General features: G+C 43.5%; 1 protein-coding gene across 1 annotated transcript in view; it reads left to right on the top strand.

Moving 5' to 3' along the window:
- The window catches only part of LOC126176644 (integrator complex subunit 9), a 129,264-nt gene that overhangs the window by 73,848 nt on the left and 31,328 nt on the right, over nucleotides 1-24,088 (top strand). The window lies entirely within an intron of this gene.

Below are 24,088 nucleotides of genomic sequence, written 5' to 3'. Positions count from 1 at the left end.
AAAGGGGATATAACCCCGACCTGCTTTTCGTCAACAACACTGTTTCCTGCCACTGTGTGGAGACTGTATCATTACCCAACATAGGCCAGTCTGTTGTCAGGTGTCTGCAGCAATCAAACCACAGGTGATCCCGTTCTCTAGGTCATTCGGCTTTAAGAGGCCAACTGCAGGAGTTTTGCAGAAACTCGGGATGAGGAAATACTAAGTGTCGAAACCGTGACAGACTTCTAAGACCATTTTGTAGATGTGGTGAAGAGATGCATTCACACTTCGATCCCCAGAGGCTGCTGTACAACATACTTTCTGGGTATGAATGAAAAATTAATGTCAAAACTCCTAGAATACCTTAGACTGCTTGATGAAGATTCGTTCAACAAGGATACAGTAAAATCAGGACAGACTCTATCCAAGGAATTGGAGAAAGCCAAACAAAATCGATGGCTTGAAATGTTAGAGAGTATTGACATGTCTAAGAACAGCAGAAAAGCTTGGAAACTGCTCAAACAACTCAGTAATGGCCCTACTGTCCTCGAAGTTAGACCCAACGTTATCCCAAATGAGGTCTGCCACCAGGTGCTGCTGAATGAGAAAACTGAAGGAAGAAAGAAAAAAGAATAATATGGCAACATCCAAAAACAAAAGTACTGTCTACCAAGTTTACTTCGGAAGAACTGAAAGCCGCTATTAAAAGTGTGAACCCGGCAATCTGCCAGGACTTGACAATTTATTGGTGGAGCACATGAAGCGTTTTGGACCTGCAATTTCGGGGTAGCTACTGCAATCCTATAACAACTGCCTAACATGACAGCAGATTCTTTAAATGTGCAGGATGACAAGGATCTTTGCTATACTGAAACCTGGCAAGCCAGCTTGCAATATGAAGAACTTCTGCCCTATATCTTGTTTGTGCCATCTATATAAAATACTTGAAAGAATATCGCTTTATCATCTCAGCCCTGTCAACAAGCTACAACTGATTTCACAAGAAGCTGGATTTAGAACAAATAAAAACTGTGCAGCACAAATACTCAATCTGACACAGAATATCAAGGATAGTTTTGAGAGGGGTTTGGTCACAGGAGCAATATTTGTGGATCTCTTTGCAGCTTATGATACCGTGCAGCACAGTATCACGTTGCACAAACTGTATCAACTAATGAGAGATTATGAATTTAAGACCTTCATAGGAACTCTGATTCAGAACTGTAGATTCTATGTCAAACTAGATGGCAAGAATAGTAGAAATAGAATGCAAAAAATCAGTCTGCCTCAAGATAGCATCCTAGCACCAACCTGGTTTAACATCTATTGTAGTGCTCAGCCACAATTCTTAACACAATAAGCTTCATCTGTGCTGATGATCTGGTGCTAATATCTCAAGCCAAAGACTTTGAAACAGTAGAGAGACATCTAACAAATGGACTTCACTCTCTTGCAGCATACTGCCAAAATAAGTATGTGAAACCAAATCTGGCCGAAACTCAAGAATGCACTTTTCACCTGTGAAACAAAGACATGAACAGAAAATTAAAAGTCGTACGGGATGGTGTGGAGCTGGCGCACTGTCGTAATCCAAAATATGCTCCGGTCACACTGGATTATGCACTGACATTTAGGAAGCACTGACAAAATACAATACAAAAAGTATCTGACTGCAATAATATCATCAGAAGGCTCACAAGTAGCAGATGGGGTGCCCAGCTGACAATACTCAGAACATCGGCACTTGCATTATGTTTCCCTGCTGCTGAATATATCTGCCCTGTTTGGTTCAGTTCTGTTCATGCCAGGCATGTGGATGTTGCCCTCAACAAGACAAGCAGAATAACATCAGCATGTCTATGAACAGCCCCAACCTAACAAATGGCAGGGATAGCTCCACCAGATACAAGACAGGAAGTTGCTGCAAACAGAGAGAGAAGCAAAGCAGGTCTAAACGTAGCACACATGCTGTGTGGACACCAACCTCCTCCCCCCAAGCAGGCTGAAATCTAGGAGAGCTTTCTAAAAATTTCCGTCAAAGACAGTACATCACTGTCAATGGCACAACAAAACCTGTGGACTACCAGAAACACAGACACCACATCATGGATCCTACCTTCAGAGCCCCCCCCCACTCCCCCCCCCCCCCCCCCCCCCCCCACACACACACACACACCTGCAATGGCAAATATGGAGGTCCCTCAACAGACTAAGAAATGGTGGGTAGAACAAAGGATAATATGGGCAAAGGGAACTGTCTGGGGAACCCATCAACTATATGCGATTGTGGAGCCAAACAAACCACCAAGTACCTGTACATCTGTCCTCAGTGCCCAGTTTCCTGCATGTCGAAGGACCTGTTGTGAGCCAGGGACAGTACCATTGAGATCGCTAATTTTAGGTCTGATAGTATTTAGTGTTTGTAATCTGTTTGTATACAACTGTTATTATATGGGTCTATTGTCTCACATTGTACCCCTGTTTCCTTTGTATGTATTAATTAATAAATAAGCATTTTGTAACAGTTCTTATTCCTGGAACACTCCATGCCAAAGAAGTAAATCTTAGGAAGCCATTATATTTTGCTGCCTTGTGTCCTATTCACAAAGAGATGTTTATATATAGTCACTGATTCTGCCACACTGTAAGAGAAAGCATTAGGCAACAACTGGTGACTTCTGTCATAAAATGATGGCTAACTAAAGCTAGAAGTGCAGAACATTATTTTATTTTCCGTGTTGAACTGAAATTCAGAAACTTGGTTTATTTTTGTGAGATGAAGTTTTTATCATAATCTGGAATGACACTGCTCCATACCTGCATACATAATACGAGGTACATTCAAGTTGTTAAACCTCAGTTTTTTTGGTCCGGGCTGGAAACAGACATAAATGTGCGGTTCGTTCACTCATGAATACATGACAGAGATGACGGCACTGTACAGCAGACAGTACTCTGGCAGCAGCAGCAAGAGCGAGCAGTGTATTTGACACTTAAAAACTTTCACATTTTCATTTCAAGAACAGTATGTAATAATGTGTTTTCTCCGTTGGCATAGTATGACACTGATTGAACCTCATCAGCAGTTGAGTGAGACATGATGTGATGGTGTAATGGCTGATTTTAATGTGTGTTCATAGGTGCTACAGTTCAAAGAAGGCACAGTGTCTTGTGACAATATAAATCAAGACAATCTTGGCCTCGCATCGACCAGTCTGACATCATGATCGAGTGAATGCAGAAAGTTGTTTTGGAGGATCACAGAATAACTGTGGAACATATTGCCTCAAAAGTTGGTATTTCTGTGAGATTCTTGCACATACTCCAGCATGAAGATCTGAAAATGCAAAAAGTGTCCTCCAGATTGGTTTCAACAAATGAGCACAAGACTGTGCTCATGGTATGTTGTTAGGCAGCGTTGGTGATGATTACATGAATGACATTTTTTTCCCACCAATTGTGACAAGGTGTGAGGCATGGATACCATTTTTCAATCCTGGAACAAAATGCCAGTGAGTTCAGTGGAAGCGCACACTCTCACGACCACAAAAAAAAAAAGAAAATTGGGTAAGTGCCAGTGCTGGTAAAATGATGATGGCCAAGTTCTGGGACAGCAATGGCATAATCCGTACTCATTGCATTCCAAAGGGAACTGAGGTGAGAGGTGCATTCTACCAAGGTATTTTGAAAACCAAGCTCCATACAGCATTGCTTGAAAAGATGGCGAGAAAGGCTCTTTCACTGAGAGACAGCACTGACACATCGGGCGCACTCAGTGCTGCTGTTTCTTTGTCACAACAACTTTGAAATGATTTCTCATGCTGCTTACTCAGCAGATGTGGCTCCTAGTGACTTCTGGCTGTTTCCAATGATGGAGCGCTCTTCATCGTCACTTAGTCACTAGCTGAGTTGCTATTGTGTCAGCGCTTCTCCAGTGCTCAAACCAAACACCTAAGGAAGAGTTCATGGTGGCCATGGAATCAGGACACTGATGTTGTGAAAAATGTGTATGGCTGCTGGGAGATTGCATTGAGAAGTAACACACCGTTTTGTGAGAGATTAGTGTGTGAGTAAAAAAAAAAAATGTTGTTGTTGTAACTTGAATGCACCTTGTTAAGAGGGACTCTGCTGAATTGTTCTTAGGTGATGAACAGGGAATTAATAAGTGTGACAGAGATGATGAAAATAGTATCCTAAAACTATTTTAGCTATTACGTGTTGTTCTCTTCTTACTCGTTTATAGAAGTATTATGATTAGTTTGTAAATAACTTGTGTTTTCAATTGGTGGGCTTATTTCAAGTAATTACTGTGGTCATAAGGGTAAATTATTTATCACATTCTAAGATTCATCATCTGTAAAATTAAGACGACAGTGGACGAGAGCAAATAATGGAAGACACAAAGCTTGCAATGAGAGATTTGCCAATAGGGCAGAACATATCATCATGATCATGATTACAGTTGGGAAAACACTTAAGGAAGTATTTCAACTTCTGAAGCCATTTCACAAAACTTATATTGTGGATGGAACACAGTGGTATGAATTGTAGAAAACTGGTTGTCATCATTATAAGACGGCCGAGCCTTCAATTGTGATGCTTGTAGCCAGAAAAGATAGAGAGCTGACTCACCAAGGTCCTATGAACATGTGTCCAGAAATGCATCCTTGCCATGGTAGATGATGCTGACGAATAAAAGTTTCTCTGACCATGTGCCGTGTGTTCCTTGTGCGTTGCAGGCTGTCTGATGTTGTGTACTGTAAGCAGCTGAATGATCTGTTAGTCATGTCAGGAACAAGCCAAGATAGTGTTTTCATATGGCCAAGCAGATGGAAATGGCCGAGTCAGTACGGCAATACCAAAACAAGTATCCTCGCAGACACCAACCACATCACACAACACTTCAAGCCGTATTTGAGCATTTGGTCATAGGCCCTTTCAGACAGATGAAAATGCAAGGAGATGGTGGACTATGCATACATCACATTTGAAGGTCCGGGTTCTACACGATATTAAGACAAATCGTAATACGGGCACCAGGCAAGTAGCCCACCAACATGGTGTAAGCCAAAGTATGAGGATGTGTATTCTGGATGACAATCACTACTGTCCGTATCACCTACTCCAAGTGTTAGGGTTTCCAGCCATGGATTTCCCTCTGCTAGAAGGAGTTTGTCGATGACTTTAGCATCAGACTGTCAAAATTTAAGGGATTTTAGTCATCAGTCATCTTTACCGATGAAGCAGCCTGTATCAGAATTGGCATCCTCAATCTACAAAATCATCATTTAGGGGCTACATACAATCCTCAGTAAATGGTTGAGATGTCTCGTTTGTATTGGTTCAGCATCAGTGTGTGTCCAGGGATTCTTGGCAATCACATACTTGGACCACTTATTCCATAACACCTCGACAGAGGAACGTACCTGGACTTCCTGTGGAATACTCTGCCTGGACTGCTTGAGAATGTGCCTTTGGCAGTACAACAGGTTGCGTGGTTTCCGCATGATGGAGCACCACCCCACTTCCATATTACCATTCATCATTTCAACATCTTCCTCAGACATTGGATAAATTGCGGAAGCCTTGTGGCATGGCCAGCTAGATCACCGGATTTAAACCACTTAGATTTTTACCTCCTGGGGCATCTGAAAAGCATTGTATATGCGGAACAATTTCCTGATGTGAAGACCCTTCAACATTGTGTTCACGATGCCTGTGATGCTATTCGGAGAGAGGCCACAGTGTGCCAAAGAGTGCAGAAATCCATGACGCGACATGAGAGTCAGTGGATTGCATCTCATGGAGGCCATGTCGAACATGTGTTTTCATGTGGATGCAATTCAGCTCTCTGCTGTGTTCCGGGATGATTTGTTGTCATTGCACACACAATGTCCGTTTACAAACACATGTTCATAGAACGTTTTTCTCTCCATTTCTGATCCTGCAGTTTGTCGGTTTTCTTAGTGTTCACCCTGTGTATATAAATAATGTAGTGGATGTTGGTGGAAGTTCCATGAGACATTTCACAGGTGGCGCTGCTATGTATGGAATAGTTGCGACGATAGAAAATTATACCAGACTCCAGGAAAATCTGCAGAGGATCAACACTTGGTGCAGGAATTGATAGTTGATCCTCAACAAATTGGCGGAAGACCCATTATTGTATGAATACTCAATTGCAGAACAACCAGTGGAAGCTGTCAAATCCAAGACATATTTAGGAGTAAGCATACTACAGTTCGATTTAAAGAGGAATGACCACTTAAAAGTAATTGCAGACAAAGCAGATGTCAGACTGAGATTCATTGGAGGTATTAAAAAAAAAAAACCGTTATAGGTTACATTAGTAAGAGCAAAAGTGCTATGGAGATGCTCAGCCAACTCCATTGCCGAATACTGCAACAGATAGTTAGATCAGGGGTGTGGTTTACCATTCAATTTTTGAGTGTGTACATTCCTAAAACAATCAACAAATATATAGCTTCCTCCTGCATACGTCCTGAGAAAAGATCATGAACATAACATTAGAGTTAGACTTACATGGAGGCTTACTAACAATTGTTCTTCCTGCAAACCATGTGTGACTGAAACAGGAGAGCTGGAAAATGGCAGTGGTACATAAAGTGCACTCTGCCACACATCATAAGCTATCTTGCGTAGGTGTAGATATAGAGAATCAAGGATCTGATGTTCCCCAACTCTTAGAAAACTTGCTGAAGAGGCCGGCCTCTCAGTTCGATTATAACTTGGGAATATGACAGAAAAATTGAAGCTGCATTGATTTGCAACAAAATTTGTTACTCATTTGATAACTGAGGGACAGAAGGGACAGTGAGATAATATAATATTTTTGTGTAGAAGAAGGTGTAATTAGATGAATGATGGACACCAACTTTACTTAATGAAGGTGTATTCAGCACTTGCACATACAAGAGCGCGGAGCGAACTGCCTCTGGCTGGAACACATACAGTATATATACAGCTACAGAATATTCCACTACAATGATTTTTGATATTTGTGGATACTTCTAGAATGTACTTGAACTGAATATAGAAATTAAAATTATACAGTCCATGTTAGTTTGGAACTCGCGACCCTCCATGCAACAGTTTAGTATTATAAACTACTACACTACGGTGCTACTCAGCTTCTTCTGCAACATTGCTCTCTCCTTAAGAGGACAACGTCAGGGTGTTATGTCCTCCTAGTCTGGGAATGCGTCATTGGTCCTGCATACTCCGGTTCCTGATGACTGATTCCCGCCCTGGCGGTGATCTTCTTACAACTTCTTTCTCTGCTATGCTCTAAGTCACCTTTCCGCTTGTTGCCTGTTGTTAGAGCTTCGAATTTACCCTGGGTTGCAGGATCCTTGCAGGGCTTCTTTCGGATGTGGACCGTATCTCTGATCTTTCGTTGTCTTGTGTCGGTGTCGAAATCTTCAACTTCATAAGTAACATCAGACAACTGTCTTACAACCTTATAAGGTCCAAAGTGGCATCTGAGGAACTTCTCAGAGAGACCAACCTTCTGAACAGGAGTGAAGATCCACCCGATGTCACCAGGCTGGTAGACAACAGGGCGGTGGATCGCATCATACCTTCAACGATAGTTTTCTTGAGCCTGCAGCATGCGGAGTCGAGCTAAGTGCCGAGCGTCCTCAGCTCTGGTTAAAACGTGGCCGATATAGTCATCGTCCAAGTCATCAGAATGTAATGAGAACACAGTGTCCATCATGGTAGTCGCCTCACGCCCATGCACCAGAAAAATGGCATAAATCCTATGGTGTATTGTTTGGCGGTGTTGTAGGAAAACGTCACGAAAGGTAGCACCTCACCCCAGTTGCTCTGCATCGCTTGGTGTAAGGAGTGCAAACATTGGATGATTGAACAGTGGAAAAACATTGTGTGATCTTTTGATCTTTGGTGTGATGTCATGTGTGCTGGACTGCTGTTGAAATTGCTTGTTAATATTTTATAAAGTTTTAGTCTTCAGTTACTTATTTTAAAGTTTATTTGTGTTAATATTTGCTGTAAAAGTAACTTATTAGTGGATTTTCATTAATCTCAGTTTTTCTTCCTGTGTTATTGACTCGAGTGGTCTGTTATTTGTGAGTGTGCTTAAGTCGTTTGTCTAAGCCTCATGCCTCAGTTGTGTGTTTACATTTTGCGGCATGCAGTTGCAGCTGTAGCGGTTATAAAGCTAAGTACTGACAAAGTGCACTGTTATACAGTTATTAAATTTAATAATTTTCAACAGTGTTTTGTGCTGTTCGTGGCAAAATAGCGACTTAATTAAGTTCTGGAAAAGTTCTCTCGCTGTGTTTTTTAGAGTTTTTTGTGCATTTAAGTCGTTCAGTAAATTTCGTGTTTTAGTTTTCAGCTAACATTTCTTATTGTTTCTAGTGAAATATTTCAGTAAATTTTCATTTCGGTGTTTTAACTTCACTGAGTGTTCCAGTAGCCTCTTGAATTTTTGGTTTTAGCTAATAATTTTGTGAGGTTTTGTTGGTATTTGGTATTAGCTGTGGTGTAGTAGTATTAATATAGTTGCTTTCTTTATAGACAGAGAATTTAGATACCGCCATTGTTAGTTCTATAAATAGTTCCACTGGTGTAATAACTAAGCTTGGTAACATAGACGTATAGTTTTCATATATATATATATATATATATATATATATATATATATTTCCAGTAACTGTAAAATTTTATTTTACCACGAGTGAGAAGTGTTGGCTCTGTCGTAGGTTTGTGAGTAGTGGGTTATGATGTGGGATTTGTTCAAAGTATTTTCATTTGGGGGAATGCATTGGGGAAGCCAGTGGGCATTCTAGCGAGATGCTCTCCTGGGAATGCAGAATCTGTAGTAGAAATAAATTGATAGAGGAGAAGGAGCGTAAGATCTGTGCCCTTCAGGTGCAGTTACAATGCACAAAGGAGGAGCTGGATAGGTTGAGGAGGGTGAAGAGTGGTGGGGAATGGGAACTTGCAGTTGGCAAGAAGGCAGCTAGGAGGAGGAGGTATTCAGACAGTTGTACTTCGTGTATATGCAATAGATTTGAGCAACTGTCAGAGTTGAGTGGAGAGGAGCTTCTTGCAGTTGTAGATGTAAGGAACATGCAGCAGTCATCAGCAGTTAGGAGACCTAGGTCAGTTGCAAAGTCTAATAGAAAGTAGTAGTTTCTGCCGCTAAGTAGTTCGCACGGTAGAGGTGTGGGTCAGCAGTTGCAGGAAGTGTTGGGGAGTGAGTACCAGGTCACCAACATTGTGAAGCCTAGTGCGGGGTTAGCTCAGGTGACTGACAGCATAGGGGAGTTATGTAGGAATTTTATGGAGGAAGATCAGGTAGTGATAGTGGGTGGAGTAGGGAACAGTCTTGATAGGGACGGGGAATATGATGTAAGTGGTGACCTGGTAAAGATAGCTACTCAAACTGGTAGCATTAATGTGCCATTTCATGCTACTGTTTCAGCATCATGATTGGCCTCATCTTAATGCGACTGTTAAGCACGTTAACATGGGGCTGGAGAGGATGCCGATGGCAGAAGGAATGGGTCACATTTCAGTGGTGCCAGTTGGGTCTATATTCTCTTTTCTCTTTGAGGTACTGGATGGGTTAAACAAAAGGTTTGAAATGCTAGGCATATTTTTTTATTTAACTAAGGCGTTTGATTGTGTTGATCACAAAATATTGCTTCAGAAGTTGGATCATTATGGAATATGGGGAGTAGCTCACAATTGGTTCACCTCTGCTTTAGCAACAGACCGGGAAAGGTCGTCATTATACACAATGTTTAGAATGGCTGTGATGTGGGGTCTGAGTGTGGTACAGTCAAGTGGGGGAGGGGGGGGGGGGGGAGGCGGTGCCCCAGGGTTCCATGTTGGGGCCACTCCTATTCCTTATTTATATAAATGATATGCCCTCTACTATTACACATAACTCTACAATATTTCTGTTTGATGATGACACTAGCTTGATAGTAAAGAATGTTGTGCGCAAAATTGGCTCGGTTTCAAATAGTGCAGTTCATGACCTAAGTTCATGGCTTGTAGAAAATAAACTAACACTAAATCACAGTAAGACTCAGTTTTTACAGTTTCTAACACACAATTCAACAAAACCTGACGTTTTATTTTCACATAAAGGACATATGATTAGTGAAACTGAACAGTTCAAATTTCTAGGTGTTCAGATAGATAGTAAACTGTCGTGGGAAGCCCACGTTCCGGATCTTGTTCAGGCAGTGGTGCCATTTTTACTATTCAAATGGCATCGGAATTGAGTGAGTCGTTTGACACAAAATGTAGTCTACTTTGCTTATATTCATTTGCTTACGTCATATTGTCTTATATTTTGGGATAACTCTTCCCTTTCTAAAAGGGTAACTCTTTCCATTCTAAAAGAATATTTTTGTCTCAGAAATGGGTGGTTCGGGCAATAAGTGGTGTAAGTTCACGAACCTCTTGTTGACCCCTGTTCACGAGTCTGGGTATTTTGAAATTGACCTCTCAATATATATACTCCTTACTGTCATTTCTTATTAATAATATTACCTTTTTCCCTAGAATAATCAGCTTTCACTCAGTTAATACTCGGCGGAAATCAGACCTGCGGACTTCCTTAACTCTTGTGCAGAAAGGTGTGCAGTATACTGCTGCATCCATTTTCAGTAAGCTACCACTCAAATTCAAAAATCTTAGCAGTAATCCATGCACTTTTAAATCGAAAATGAACAGTTTCCTCATGGGTCTGTCCTTCTATTCTGTTGAGGAGTCCCTTGAAAAATTAAGCCGATTCTTGTTGTATTGTTGATTGCGTTTACTTAAACGTATGGATTGACTTTTTTTGGGTCCATAAACATTTTATTTTTATCTGTTATTACTTTTATGTTGTAATTTCAATGTTCCATGACCTTGGAGATTTGCTCCTCAATTTGTTCCAATGTGTAAATAAAAAAATAAGTGACAAATCATGGTACACAATGTGGCGATCAGATGGCAGGGTTTGGGTTTGGTCAGTGTCTGGTGAACATATCTACCAGCGTGCGTAGTGCCAACAGTAAAATCCCAGAGATGGTAGTGTTATGATAGGGTCGTGTTTTTCATGGAGAGGACTTGCACCCCTTGTTTTGTGTGGCATTATCACAGCACAGGCCTACGTTGATGTTTTAAGCACCTTCTTGCTTCCCACTGTTGAAGAGCAATTCGAGGATGGCTATTGCATCTCTCAACATGATCAAGCACCTGTTCATAATGCGCGGCCTGTGACGGAGTGGTTACATGACAATAACATCACTATAATGGACTGACCTGCGCAGAGTCCTGAGCTGAATCCTATAGAGTACCTTTAGGATGTTTTGAAATGCCAACTTTGTGCCAGACCTCACCAACCGAACTCGATACCTCACCTCAGTGCAGCACTCAGTGAACAATGGGCTGCCATTCCCCAAGAAACCTTCCAGCTCCTGATTGAACCTATGCCTGTGGGAGTGGAAGCTGTCATCAAGACTAAGAGTGGGCCAACACTGTATTGAATTCCAGCATTACCAATGGAGGGTGCCACAAACGTGTAAGTCATTTTCAGCCAGGTGTCCGGATACTTTTGATCACATAGTGTACATAGGGTAGACTGGCAGCAATTTTCATACTAGATACACTGGACACTTCAGCTGTTACGGATGTAAGGAATTCACAAATACAGCAATAGCAATACACACAAAAACATTGGACACCCTTTCAAAAACATACTTGATCTTAAGGTAGGTACTTCATCACTTCCAGAAATCACATCAGTGGAATTATTGGAGGAGCTGGAAATTGCTGTATGGCACAAAAACAAGGGAAAAAATTCTCATTGACAAACTTTTCAAATGTTTCTCCTGCATGTAACAGCTATAGTAAATACCACAAATGGATTCATTCTTCAGAGACTCTACCCAACTTTGCAACAAAATAGAATAAAAGCATAATTGATCATTTATAAGTCAATAACAGAGAGTGTAGGTAAAATAAATTTGTAACTTACAACTTTATGTAAGTAACATAATCTGCAGCAAATATAGTGATGTTGACTGCTTCCAAGCTTTTTGCGAAACCATGCTGTAATAGCTTAGTAATATGTTTTAATTTCAGGAACAAATAGTGTCAATGATGATTTGCATGTGCATGATATCCTGGATAATGCTTGTAAGCAGACAGACAAATAGACTATTTCTAACATTAGCATGTGGAAAAACAATCTCAAGATTGATTTAATCTGATTTTTGGTTTCCAGTGCAACCTAAATGGATGACTGTCATGCAAGAGAGGCTGAAAACATACAAGCATACATCACACATAATACTAAAATAAATATTTGCACTTGACAGTGAGAATAAATTCTCAAAACATGTGCTAAACATGAAAAAATACTAACTGGAGCATATTTCATTATTTAAATCATGAATAAGATAATTGCAGGCTTTCCAAAAACATCAATTATAAAATTAATTTTATGGTTGTGGTCAACCAACCAGGTGTCTTAGCTGCTCATGAATCTTCTGGATTATATTGTCGCAGAAGAAGCTCAGTAGCACCGTGGTGTAGTGGTTATGATACTAAACTGTTGCATGGAGGGTTGTGAGTTCAAAACTCACCTGGACTGTACAATTTAAATTTCTATATTTGGTTCGAGTACATTGTAGAAGTATCCACAAATGGTAAGAATCATTGTACTGGAATGTTCTGTAGCTGTATATATACTGTATGTGTTCCGGCCAGAGGCAGTTCTCTCTGCGCCCAGGTATGTGCAAGTGCTGAACAAACCTTTGTTAAGTGAAGTTAGTGTCCATGATTCAGCTAATTACACCTTCTTCTATGTAACATTATTCTGGTGGAGGCACTGGGTATTGGAACTTGTGATAGTGCACATTATCGACGACATAGTGGCTCCCATCAGGCCACGATAGAGCCGCCGTTTACATGCAAGAAGCCAGAGTTCGAGCCATATTCAGCAGATCACAATCTACTGGAGACAGAAGAAGATGACGACATTACGATGACGGCAACTGTGTGCTACCACATGAGACATCCTTCTGGGTTCTCTGGTGACAATAGCAAAGAAGCTGAAGGTATACGAGCGTATAGCTAAATCTAACAAATGGGATGACACTGTGCGTTTGGCTAACACATTTTTGTACTTGGAGGGCACTGCCAAGCAATGGTATGATAAAAACGAGAAGTTCGCAAGCTGGGAAGTATTCCAGGCGGAACTGCGCGAGTATTTTGGCTACACACGACGACAAAGTGCAAGGCTGAAGATAAATTAAAGTGCAGGGCACAGCGTCCAGGAGAAACCACAGCATCCTACATTCAAGATGTCTTGGAGCTGTGTAAAATAGTGGATCCTAGAATGGAGGAGGAAGATAAGGTTGCACAACTCATGAAGGGTGTTACTGATACACATATCAAGCCCTACTCCTGAAGGAGATTTCGACAGCAGAAGACTTAATAAAATGGTGCCAGTATATCGAGAAAATGCATCAAAAAAGAATTACATGCAAGAAGTTTGAACAGCTTCTAAACGTCGTATAGATCTCTGTGATGGAGGAAGCAACTGATTTCACAAGTGTTCTTCTTCAGATAGTGAGAGAGGAAGTTCAGAAGGCACTTGGATTGCACGGTGAGCAAAAAACAGAGACGCTTCAAGAGGTCATAAGGGAGGAAGTGGAACATACACTGAACCCAATCTCCTGTCCTTCATTTCCCTTTAAAACGGTGAAAAAGTTGAGACCCAGGCTGAGTTATGTACCTACAATGTCACATGAGGAACCTGTTTGGGCACCAAGGAAGACTGACGTCTCGATGACCCAGGATAACCAACTAGTATGTTTCCACTGCAGACGACCAGGACATGTGGCGCGCTATTGTCGAGAAAGGCGGCGGGTATTTGATTATGCCCACGCCAGAAGACAGCAGACTGATCTTAGCCGACACCAACTCTGGGACAATGAAAGATTAACAAGATGATGTGGGTGCAGGATGACTTAGGTCACAATCGCAGCAAGCTAGCCGCTGGAGAGGACACTCCCAAGCACCCCGATCAAGGTCTCCATCGCTGTTTAGAATCTCCAGCCCATCACCTAGCCACCACAACCTGGAAAACTAAAGGGTGTGAACTTCCTTGGGGGTGAGGCTGCCAAAGAGAAAAATCCTCTGCCGTCGATCACTACAAAAATGATAGGAAACTATGCCAATATCCTCATGGATGGCCAACCAGCCTAAGCTCCTGAGGACTCTGGAGCATCATATTCAGTCATTTTGGAGAAGTTCCATCACCAGTTGCAGACAAAAAGTATTCGTCAACAACAAAACATCTCTGCTGAAGGTGACATATGGGAAATATGTAAAACCTACTGGAAGATCTACCATTTGTATGGGTGAAGGGGTCATACACAGCCCTTAGAATTCATCGTCTTACAAGACTGTAGTCATGGTGTCATTCTCCGAGTGGACTTTTTGAAAGCTTCTCAGGCAATCGTAGATTGTGGTCGCTCAAATATTATGCAAGATGAGATGAGATGAGATACTGTGGACAGGTAGATGCGCATCCGAGTGTGTGGAGACTGTGTGTACTGGATGAAGTGATCATTCCTGCAGTCAGCGCTATAAACCCCCCCCCAGGGGGTCCTCATCTCTTTTGTGGATACGTGCGTAGCGAGCACGGGATCCCGAGCTAATGTGGCCCTCCTTCCTTTCCGGGCTGCATACCTTCCTTTTCCACATCCTTCCCTATCCCCCATCTTCGCCCCCCCTCCCCTCACCTCTGGCTCTTTCCATCCCTTTCTCCCCCTCTGGGAGTATGGTTTGTGCCTACGTCCGGAGACGGACGCTCGTAAATGTAACACATTCTTCGCCTTCTCTGCTTGCATGTCTTCATCCTTCCTTTGTCCTTCTCTTTTCCTTACGTCTTCTCTTTACCCTTTTCTCCGCTGCGGCGTTTGAGACCTCTTTTCTTTCCTTTCCCTTTCTTTGTTTTTCCCTTTCTCTTTCTTCCTCCCTGTGCGTGTCTGAAGGCCGACCCACACATTTTCATGCGTAGCCGGTGACGGGGTAACGCGTAATTCCCTGCCCCGGGTAGACAGTTAGGACATGTACATACCCCCTGGTAATGGCCAGGCCCAGGGAGGGGTGATTACCTGAGCTGATACCTTCCGAAAGTGCCGATTGGTCCCTCCGTCCGTTTCTCGGGAGGTGTGACCTGAGGTGTGAACAATCACCTAAGGCGGGAGTGCCCTCAGAGAGGGCCCCCACAAGGGAGGAGCACGCCATTGGAGACGCCGGTAATCATGGGGGATTCTTCCGCAATGGTTTCCTCATCTACCACTATGTCTGCTCACAAGCGTAAGTTTACTGAGTCTCAGCCACAGACAGTTCTTCCATCATTGCCACAGTTCCTTGTTGTTTCTCGGTCTGACGAAGGTCACGACTTCTCCACGGTCAACGTCAGTGCTCTCCAGGCACAAAAATTGCTGCGTACTTCACTGCTCCACACCTTCCCTGTCCGGTTGGAAGTGCACCGCACCTTAAATTCCTCACGTGGAGTCGTTTATACTCGCTCCCTCGACGGATTGTCTGACGAGGAAATTCAACACTACCTGTCTGACCAGGGCGTAACGGCTGTTCATAGAGTCATGAAACGGGTTGACACGATCATCATTCCAACCCGTACTGTCTTCTTGACATTTGACAAAGTTCAACTCCCATCGAAAATCAAAGCGGGCTATGAGATAATTTCCGTTCGCCCTTACGTCCCAAACCCTACGCGTTGCTATCGGTGTCAACAGTTCAATCACACCAGCCAGTCCTGTTCCAATCCGGCCAAATGTGTTACGTGTGGCAAGGATGCCCATGAGGGTGCTTGTCCACCTCCATCCCCTCGTTGCATCAACTGTATGGGTGACCACGCTGCTTTCTCTCGAGTTTGCCCCATTTTTAAAGACGAAAAGCTCATTCAGGAAATCAGAGTGAAGGAAAAGGTGTCGACCTTTGCTGCTCGAAAATTATTCGCCAGCCGAAAGCCCACTGTGCCTCAGACAGGAAAATACAGCACTGTCCTTGCCTCTCCTCAGCCAACAAAGGAGGCGGCCACGCAGACTTGTGATCTTACCTTTAGTGACACGGTCGTCAGATCGGCCAGCGCAAAGATCGCCCGTTCAACCTCCCGACTTTCGCCTGCTCCATCTATGGCTCACCCTTCATCGGGTTCAGCTAAATCTCGATCCCAAAAGTCAGACACCCGGACTTCCAAAAAAGAGCATACTTGTGAAGATTTTTTACGTACCTCAACTTCACAACCATCTGTTCCTCCTTCATCTAAACATTATGTTTCCAAGAAGGCTAATAAGAAACCCAGTTCCTCTCCATCTCCCCCACGGCGTGTCTCATCTACAGCACCACCTGGCGGTAACCGCTCTCGGCCGTCTTCTGTGTCACCGAGGCGCACTGCCGGCGGCCGATCAACCGGCCGATCGCTTGTGGCAGGAGCTGATCCTGAACAACCTATGGATCTGGATCTTCTGCCTTCGGCTGAGTGCCGTTCCACGCTGTCGGTCGCAAGCTCTGAGCAGTCGTTGAGTTGACGGCAACCTTGGTCACATTCTTCCATTTTCTGTCCACCCTATGTCCATTATCCGTTGGAATATCCGCAGAATTCGAGCCAGTCGGGATGAATTGACGATCCTCTTACGATCCTACTCACCGGTCATCTTCTGTCTTCAGGAAACAAAGCTGCGTCCCCACGACCGCTTTGTCTTCCCCCATTTTCAGTCAGTCCGATTTGATCTCCCCTCTGTTGAAGGCACTCCAGCACATGGAGGACTCATGATTCTTCTCCATGATACTCTCCATTATCACCCAATCCCCTCAAACACTTCCTTCCAAGCAGTCGCTGTCTGTCTTTCCCTTTGTGGATACACCTTCTCTCTTTGTACTGGATACATTCCATCGTCCACATCAATGGCACAAGCTGATCTCCTTCATCTTCTTGGTCAGCTTCCACCCCCCTATTTGCTGGTTGGGGACTTCAATGCACACCACCCACTTTGGGGATCTCCACATCCTTGTCCGCGTGGCTCACTATTGCTAGACGTCTTCCACCAAGCGGATCTTGTTTGCCTCAACACTGGGGACCCTACATTTTTCCCTGCCTCCACGACAAATTTCTCTCATTTGGACCTTTCAGTCGGTACTGTTCCGCTAGCTCGGCGTTTTGAATGGTTCGCCCTTGCTGATACACACTCGAGTGACCACTTTCCATGTGTCCTTCGATTGCAGCCACAACTGCCATATATGCGCCCGAGACACTGGAAGTTTGCCCAAGCCGATTGGACACTTTTTTCGTCTCTAGCGACATTCGATGACCGTCACTTTCCTAGCGTCGACGATGAGGTCACTCATATTACAGACTTTACTCTTACAGCTGCAGAACGTTCAATACCTCGCACCTCCGAATTGCCCAGGTGCCCCCCAGTTCCTTGGTGGAACGAGGCATGCCGTGACGCAATACGTGAGCGGCGACGTGCTCTTCGCGTTTTCAGACACCATCCTACATTGGCCAACTGTATCCGCTATAAGCAGTTCCGTGCACGGTGTCGTCGTGTCATCCGCGATAGCATGAAGGCAAGCTGGGACTTCTTTACTGGCTCATTTAACAACTTCACTCCCTCCTCGGAAGTTTGGAGTCGGATTCGACGATTATCAGGCCCGCCTAGGTTCTCTCCAGTCTCTGGGCTCACTGTCACGCATGATACATTAGTGGACCCGGTCGTAATTTCTAACTCATTGGGTCAACACTTTGCTGAGATTTCGAGCTCTTCAAATTACCCGCCAGCGTTTCCTCCGAAGAAACGTGCAGCGGAAGTGCGACCTCATGCTTTCTCCTCTCAAAATCGCGAAAGCTACAATACTGTTTTCTCCATGCAGGAACTCCAACATGCACTCTCCTCTTCTCGCTCCTCCGCCCCAGGACCGGATGGTATCCACATCCAAATGTTGCTGCATTTATCATACCATAGTCTGCGTTACCTCCTTCGCCTTTATAATCGAATTTGGATCGACAGTACTTTTTCCAGACGATGGCGGGAAGCTATCGTCGTTCCTGTTGCGAAACCTGGCATGGACAAACACCTCCCCTCTAGCTAGTAGTGTATGTAAGGTTTTGGAGCGTATGGTGAATTGTCGTTTAGTTTGGTGGCTGGAGTCCTGCAGTCTTTTAACACCTGCCGAATGCGGTTTCCGAGAGCATCGTTCTGCAGTTAACCATCTTGTTTCTCTCTCCACTTATATCATGAACAATTTTCTCCGGAAACGCCAAACAGTAGCAATATTTTTTGATCTGGAGAGAGCATACGATACCTGTTGGAGGACAGGCATCCTCCGCACACTGTTCTCTTGGGGCTTTTGCGGTCGGTTGCCCCTTTTTCTTCGTGAATTTATGGCAGAGCACACATTTAAAGTGCGGGTGAACACTACTCTCTCCTGTACTTTCTCCCAAGAAAACGGGGTACCCCGGGGCTCCGTGCTAAGTGTTGTATTGTTTGCCATTGCCATAAATCCAATTATGGATTGTCTCCTTCCTGATGTCTTGGGCTCCCTCTTTGTGGACGATTTTGCGATCTACTACAGCTCTCAGCGGACCAGCCTTCTTGAATGACGTCTTCAAGGCTGTCTCCAATCTCCTCCACTCTTGGAGCATCGATTTTGCGATCTACTACAGATCTCAATGGACCAGCCTTCTTGAACGATGTCTTCAAGCTGTCTCGATTGCCTCCACTCTTGGAGCATCGAAACAGGCTTCCGCTTTTCTCCCAGTAAGACCGTTTGTGTTAATTTTTGGCGTCGTACAGAGTTTCTTCCACCTTCCTTACATTTAGGGCCTGTCAACCTTCCGTTTTCTGACGTCTCTAAATTCTTGGTTCTTATGTTTGACAGAAAACTGTGCTGGTCCTCCCACGTTTCCTATCTTTCGGCTCGCTGTCTGCGATCCCTCAACACCCTCCGTGTCCTGAATGGTACCTCCTGGGGAGCGGACCGAGTGGTCTTTCTCCGCCTCTATCACGCCTTAGTGCGCTCGAAATTGGACTATGGAAGCATAGTTGACTCCTCTGCTCGGCCGTCTATTCTTCGGCGTCTACATCTACATCTACATCTACATCTACATCCATACTCCGCAAGCCACCTGACGGTGTGTGGCGGAGGGTACCTTTAGTACCTCTATCGGTTCTCTCTTCTATTCCAGTCTCGTATTGTTCTTGGAAAGAAGGATTGTCGGTATGCCTCTGTGTGGGCTCTAATCTCTCTGATTTTATACTCATGGTCTCTTCGCGAGATATACGTAGGAGGGAGCAATATACTGCTTGACTCTTCGGTGAAGGTATGTTCTCGAAACTTTGACAAAAGCCCGTACCGAGCTACTGAGCGTCTCTCCTGCAGAGTCTTCCACTGGAGTTTATCTATCATCTCCGTAACGCTTTCGCGATTACTAAATGATCCTGTAACGAAGTGCACTGCTCTCCGTTGGATCTTCTCTGTGTCTTGTATCAACCCTATCTGGTACGGATCCCACACTGCTGAGCAGTATTCAAGCAGTGGGCGAACAAGCGTACTGTAACCTACTTCCTTTGTTTTCGGATTGCATTTCCTTAGGATTCTTCCAATGAATCTCAGTCTGGCATCTGCTTTACCGACAATCAACTTTATATGATCATTCCATTTTAAATCACTCCTAATGCGTACTCCCAGATAATTTATGGTATTAACTGCTTCCAGTTGCTGACCTGCTATTTTGTAGCTAAATGATAAAGGATCTATCTTTCTGTGTATTCGCTGCACATTACACTTGTCTACATTGAGATTCAATTGCCATTCCCTGCACCATGCGTCAATTCGCTGCAGATCCTCCTGCATTTCAGTACAATTTTCCATTGTTACAACCTCTCGATACACCACAGCATCATCTGCAAAAAGCCTCAGTGAACTTCCGATGTCATCCACCAGGTCATTTATGTATATTGTGAATAGCAACGGTCCTATGACACTCCCCTGCGGCACACCTGAAATCACTCTTACTTCGGAAGACTTCTCTCCATTGTTGGTGGTGACTGTCTTTTTCGAAACCCATGCTGATTCCTACAGAGTAGATTTCTCGTCTCCAGAAAAGTCATTATACTCGAACACAATACATGTTCCAAAATTCTACAACTGATCGACGTTAGAGATATAGGTCTATAGTTCTGCACATCTGTTCGACGTCCCTTCTTGAAAACGGGGATGACCTGTGCCCTTTTCCAATCCTTTGGAACGCTACGCTCTTCTAGAGACCTACGGTACACCGCTGCAAGAAGGGGGGCAAGTTCCTTTGCGTACTCTGTGTGAAATTGAACTGGTATCCCATCAGGTCCAGAGGCCTTTCCTCTTTTGAGCGATTTTAATTGTTTCTCTATACCTCTGTCGTCTATTTCGATATCTACCATTTTGTCATTTGTGCGACAATCTAGAGAAGGAACTACAGTGCAATCTTCCTCTGTGAAACAACTTTGGAAAAAGACATTTAGTATTTCGACTCTGTCCACCACCGTGGATTACGTTTAGTGTCTGGAGCTTTTTACACCAGCCCTGTGGAAAGCCTTTATGCTGAGACTGCTGAACCTCCACTGTCCAATCGGCGAGCTGTCCTTCTGAGTCGTTATGCTAGCCATTTATCTTCCATGCCTGCTAATCCAGCCCATGACATTTTTTTTTTATGCCTCCTTGGATTTAGGGTATGCAGGCCGCCCTTCCTCCGTACTACCACCGGGAGTCCGCTTCCGTCAACTGATCCATTCTCTTTCCTTCCGCTTTCCTAAAACTTTCTTGACAACTTGGGGTACAGCACCGCCTTGGCTCCATCCCCGGACCTGCCTGCTCTGTGACCTTTGTCAGTTTCCCAAGGATGGTACCCCTTCACTTGTTTATCGTCGGGCATTTTCTGCTCTATGTGCACAAATGAAGGAAGCCACATTTATTTACACTGACGGCTCAAAAACATCGTTAGGTGTAGGGAGTGCCTGTATTGTTGGCGACACCCCAAATCGATTTCGGCTTCCTGACCAGTGTTCAGTTTATACTGCAGAGCTTTACGCTGTTCTCCAGGCTGTCCAATACATCCGTCGCCATCAGCGGATACAGTATGTTATCTGTTCAGATTCTCTCAGCTCTCTCTTCAGTCTCCAAGTTCCATGATGTTCTTATTACCATTGTATCGTCAAAGACTTTTGTATCAAAGCCCTGCCACTCCAAGAGTTGTTTGAAGTCGATGCTAAATTTATCTGGGGTGGTGCTCAACAAGATTCTTTCAATGTGCTGTGAAAAGCTCTGACAACTGATCCTGTACTTGGTCTGTATGATGAGAGAGCACCTACAGAACTACACACAGGTGCCATTGGGTATGGGATCGGTGCTGTTCTGGTGCAAATTTTGGATGGTAAACAGAAGGTTATAGCCTATGCTTCTAGTACACACACAAAAACTGAGAGAAACTACTCAGCCACTGAAAGAGAAAGTCTTGCTGTGATCTGGGTCATGTGCAAATTTCGGCAGTATCTGTATGGAAGGCAACTCACATATGATTAGATGTTCTACAGAAATTCCATGACACACCTAAGGCCGTAGGTTTAGTATAGAATCTGCAAGAGACTTTTCTGGCTAGGTTTTTTTTTTTTTTTTTTTTTTTAAGAGTGTCTGTTACTATGTATCACACTGTCGAGAGTGCCAGAGGATAAACCATCTGCCAGACTCATTCCAACTCCACCAGCCGAAACATCTTTCCAGCGTGTTGGGATTGACCTCCATGGACGATTTCCAATGTCTACTAGTGGCAATAGATGGATTAGTGTTTGCAATGATTATCTGACATGCTATGCCATTGCAAAAGCCGAGAAAACAGCCGAAGCATCTGAGGTAGACAAATTCATTGTGGAATTCATTGCATTAAAACATAGTGCCCCAAGGGCACTAATTACGGGTTGAGGGAAAGTTTTTAAGTCAAATCTTGTGACAGAGATAAACTGTCGGTCCAATATTACTCATCACATGGCGACTGTCTACCATCCAAAAAGTAACGGGCTTTCTGAACACCTTAATAAGACCTTGGCCAACATGCTATCAATGTTCGTCAATGTTGAGCAGAGCAACCGGGATGAGGTGCTACCTTTCGTGACATTTCCCTACAACACCACCAAACAATACACCATAGGATTTACGCCATTTTTCCTGATACATGGGCGTGAGGCGACTACGACGATGGACACTGTGTTCTGTCGTGATGGTGTAGACGACGACTATATCGGCCACGTGTTAACCAGAGCTGAGGACGCTCGGCACTTAGCTCGACTCCGCATGCTGCAGGCTCAAGAAAACTATCGTTGAAGGTATGATGCGATCCACCGCCCTGTTGTCTACCAACCTGGTGACATCGGGTGGATCTTCACTCCTGTTCAGAAGGTTGGTCTCTCTAGAAGCTCCTCAGGTGCCACTTTGGATCTTATAAGGTTGTAAGACAGTTGTCTGATGTTACTTATGAAGTTGAAGATTTCGACACCGACACAAGACAACGAAAGATCAGAGATACGGTCCACATCCGAAAGAAGCCCTGCAAGGATCCTGCAACCCAGGGTAAATTCGAAGCTCTAACAACAGGCAACAAGCGGAAAGGTGACTTAGAGCATAGCAGAGAAAGAAGTTGTAAGATGATCACCGCCAGGGCGGGAATCAGTCATCAGGAATCGGAGTATGCAGGACCAATGACGCATTCCCAGACTAGGAGGACATAACACCCTGACGTTGTCCTCTTAAGGAGAGAGCAATGTTGCAGAAGAAGTTGAGTAGCACCGTAGTGTAGTAGTTTATAATACTAAACTGTTGCATGGAGGGTCGTGAGTTCCAAACTAACGTGGACTGTATAATTTTAATTTCTATATTCAGTTCAAGTACATTCTAGAAGTATCCACAAATATCAAGAATCATTGTAGTGGAATGTTCTGAACTGTATATATACTGTGTGTGTTCCAGCCAGAGGCAGTTCGCTCCGCGCTCTTGTATGTGCAAGTGCTGAATAAACCTTCGTTACGTGAAGTTAGTGTTCGTCATTCATCTGATTACAGCTTCTTCTACGTGACAATATTTGATGTTACTGATGGTTGTTCAAAGCTTTGTTGGGCGTCTACTGAGCTGCTCCTGGTGCCCCTGAGCCTTTCCGACTGATAGATTGGATGTTGGAGAGTGACATAAATAAGGAACAGGATAGGCAGAGAGAAATTATTAAGAATAGCTGATCAGATAGAAAAGGTTTTACAGAAACATGGCATCAGACCAGTTTTTAAAAGAAAACAAGCCAAGAAACAGTGATACATGGGCAATAGCTTTACAGAATCAGTGGAAAAGTTCTCTCTTAGACAGGCAACAGTTAAGTAGTAAAGTTTTATCTCTGACAGTGTTAATCTCTGCTAATCATGGCACTTTTTCGCAGTATTTGTGTCACTCTCTGACATCTGACATTCAGTCAGCAAGATTCAGTGGAACTGGGAGAGCTTTTGATGTCCAAAAAAGCTCGTTGCCTCACAGTCTCCAGAACTTTTGTTTCACACGTGCTTTATTTGCACTGTTAAGTAACAATGACCTTAAATAGTAGTAGCTTTTTTGTTACACTGAATTGGTTATATTGGAAGACCATTTGTCCACTTTGTATGTTGGGTAATTGTAATATTTTGTGTAGAAATAGGGTATGATGCTTAGAAATGATTAGGTAATAAGTAATTATCATAACATTGGAAAATATAGTCCATGACAGATTTTTCTTTCACAAAATTGATGGCATTTGGATCCAGAGGTGTTAATAGTCATCAAAGTGGTAGTTCAGTAACTAGCTGTCAGTGCCTGCAAGAGCCCTATCAACACAAGCTGCAATGGAATGAGTGGTCACCAGACATGTATTCATGTATTCATTATTTGAGCTAGGGAGAAAAACTTTATATTTAGGTTGTAATAATGAGAAGCAATTTTGAATTTATTTGTTTGTAAGAAATGTATT

The sequence above is a fragment of the Schistocerca cancellata genome, chromosome 1, assembly GCF_023864275.1.
Source record: "Schistocerca cancellata isolate TAMUIC-IGC-003103 chromosome 1, iqSchCanc2.1, whole genome shotgun sequence".
NCBI lineage: Eukaryota > Metazoa > Arthropoda > Insecta > Orthoptera > Acrididae > Schistocerca > Schistocerca cancellata.
The sequence above is the reverse complement of the archived record's forward strand: the minus strand, read 5'-3'. Positions and strand labels throughout refer to the sequence as shown.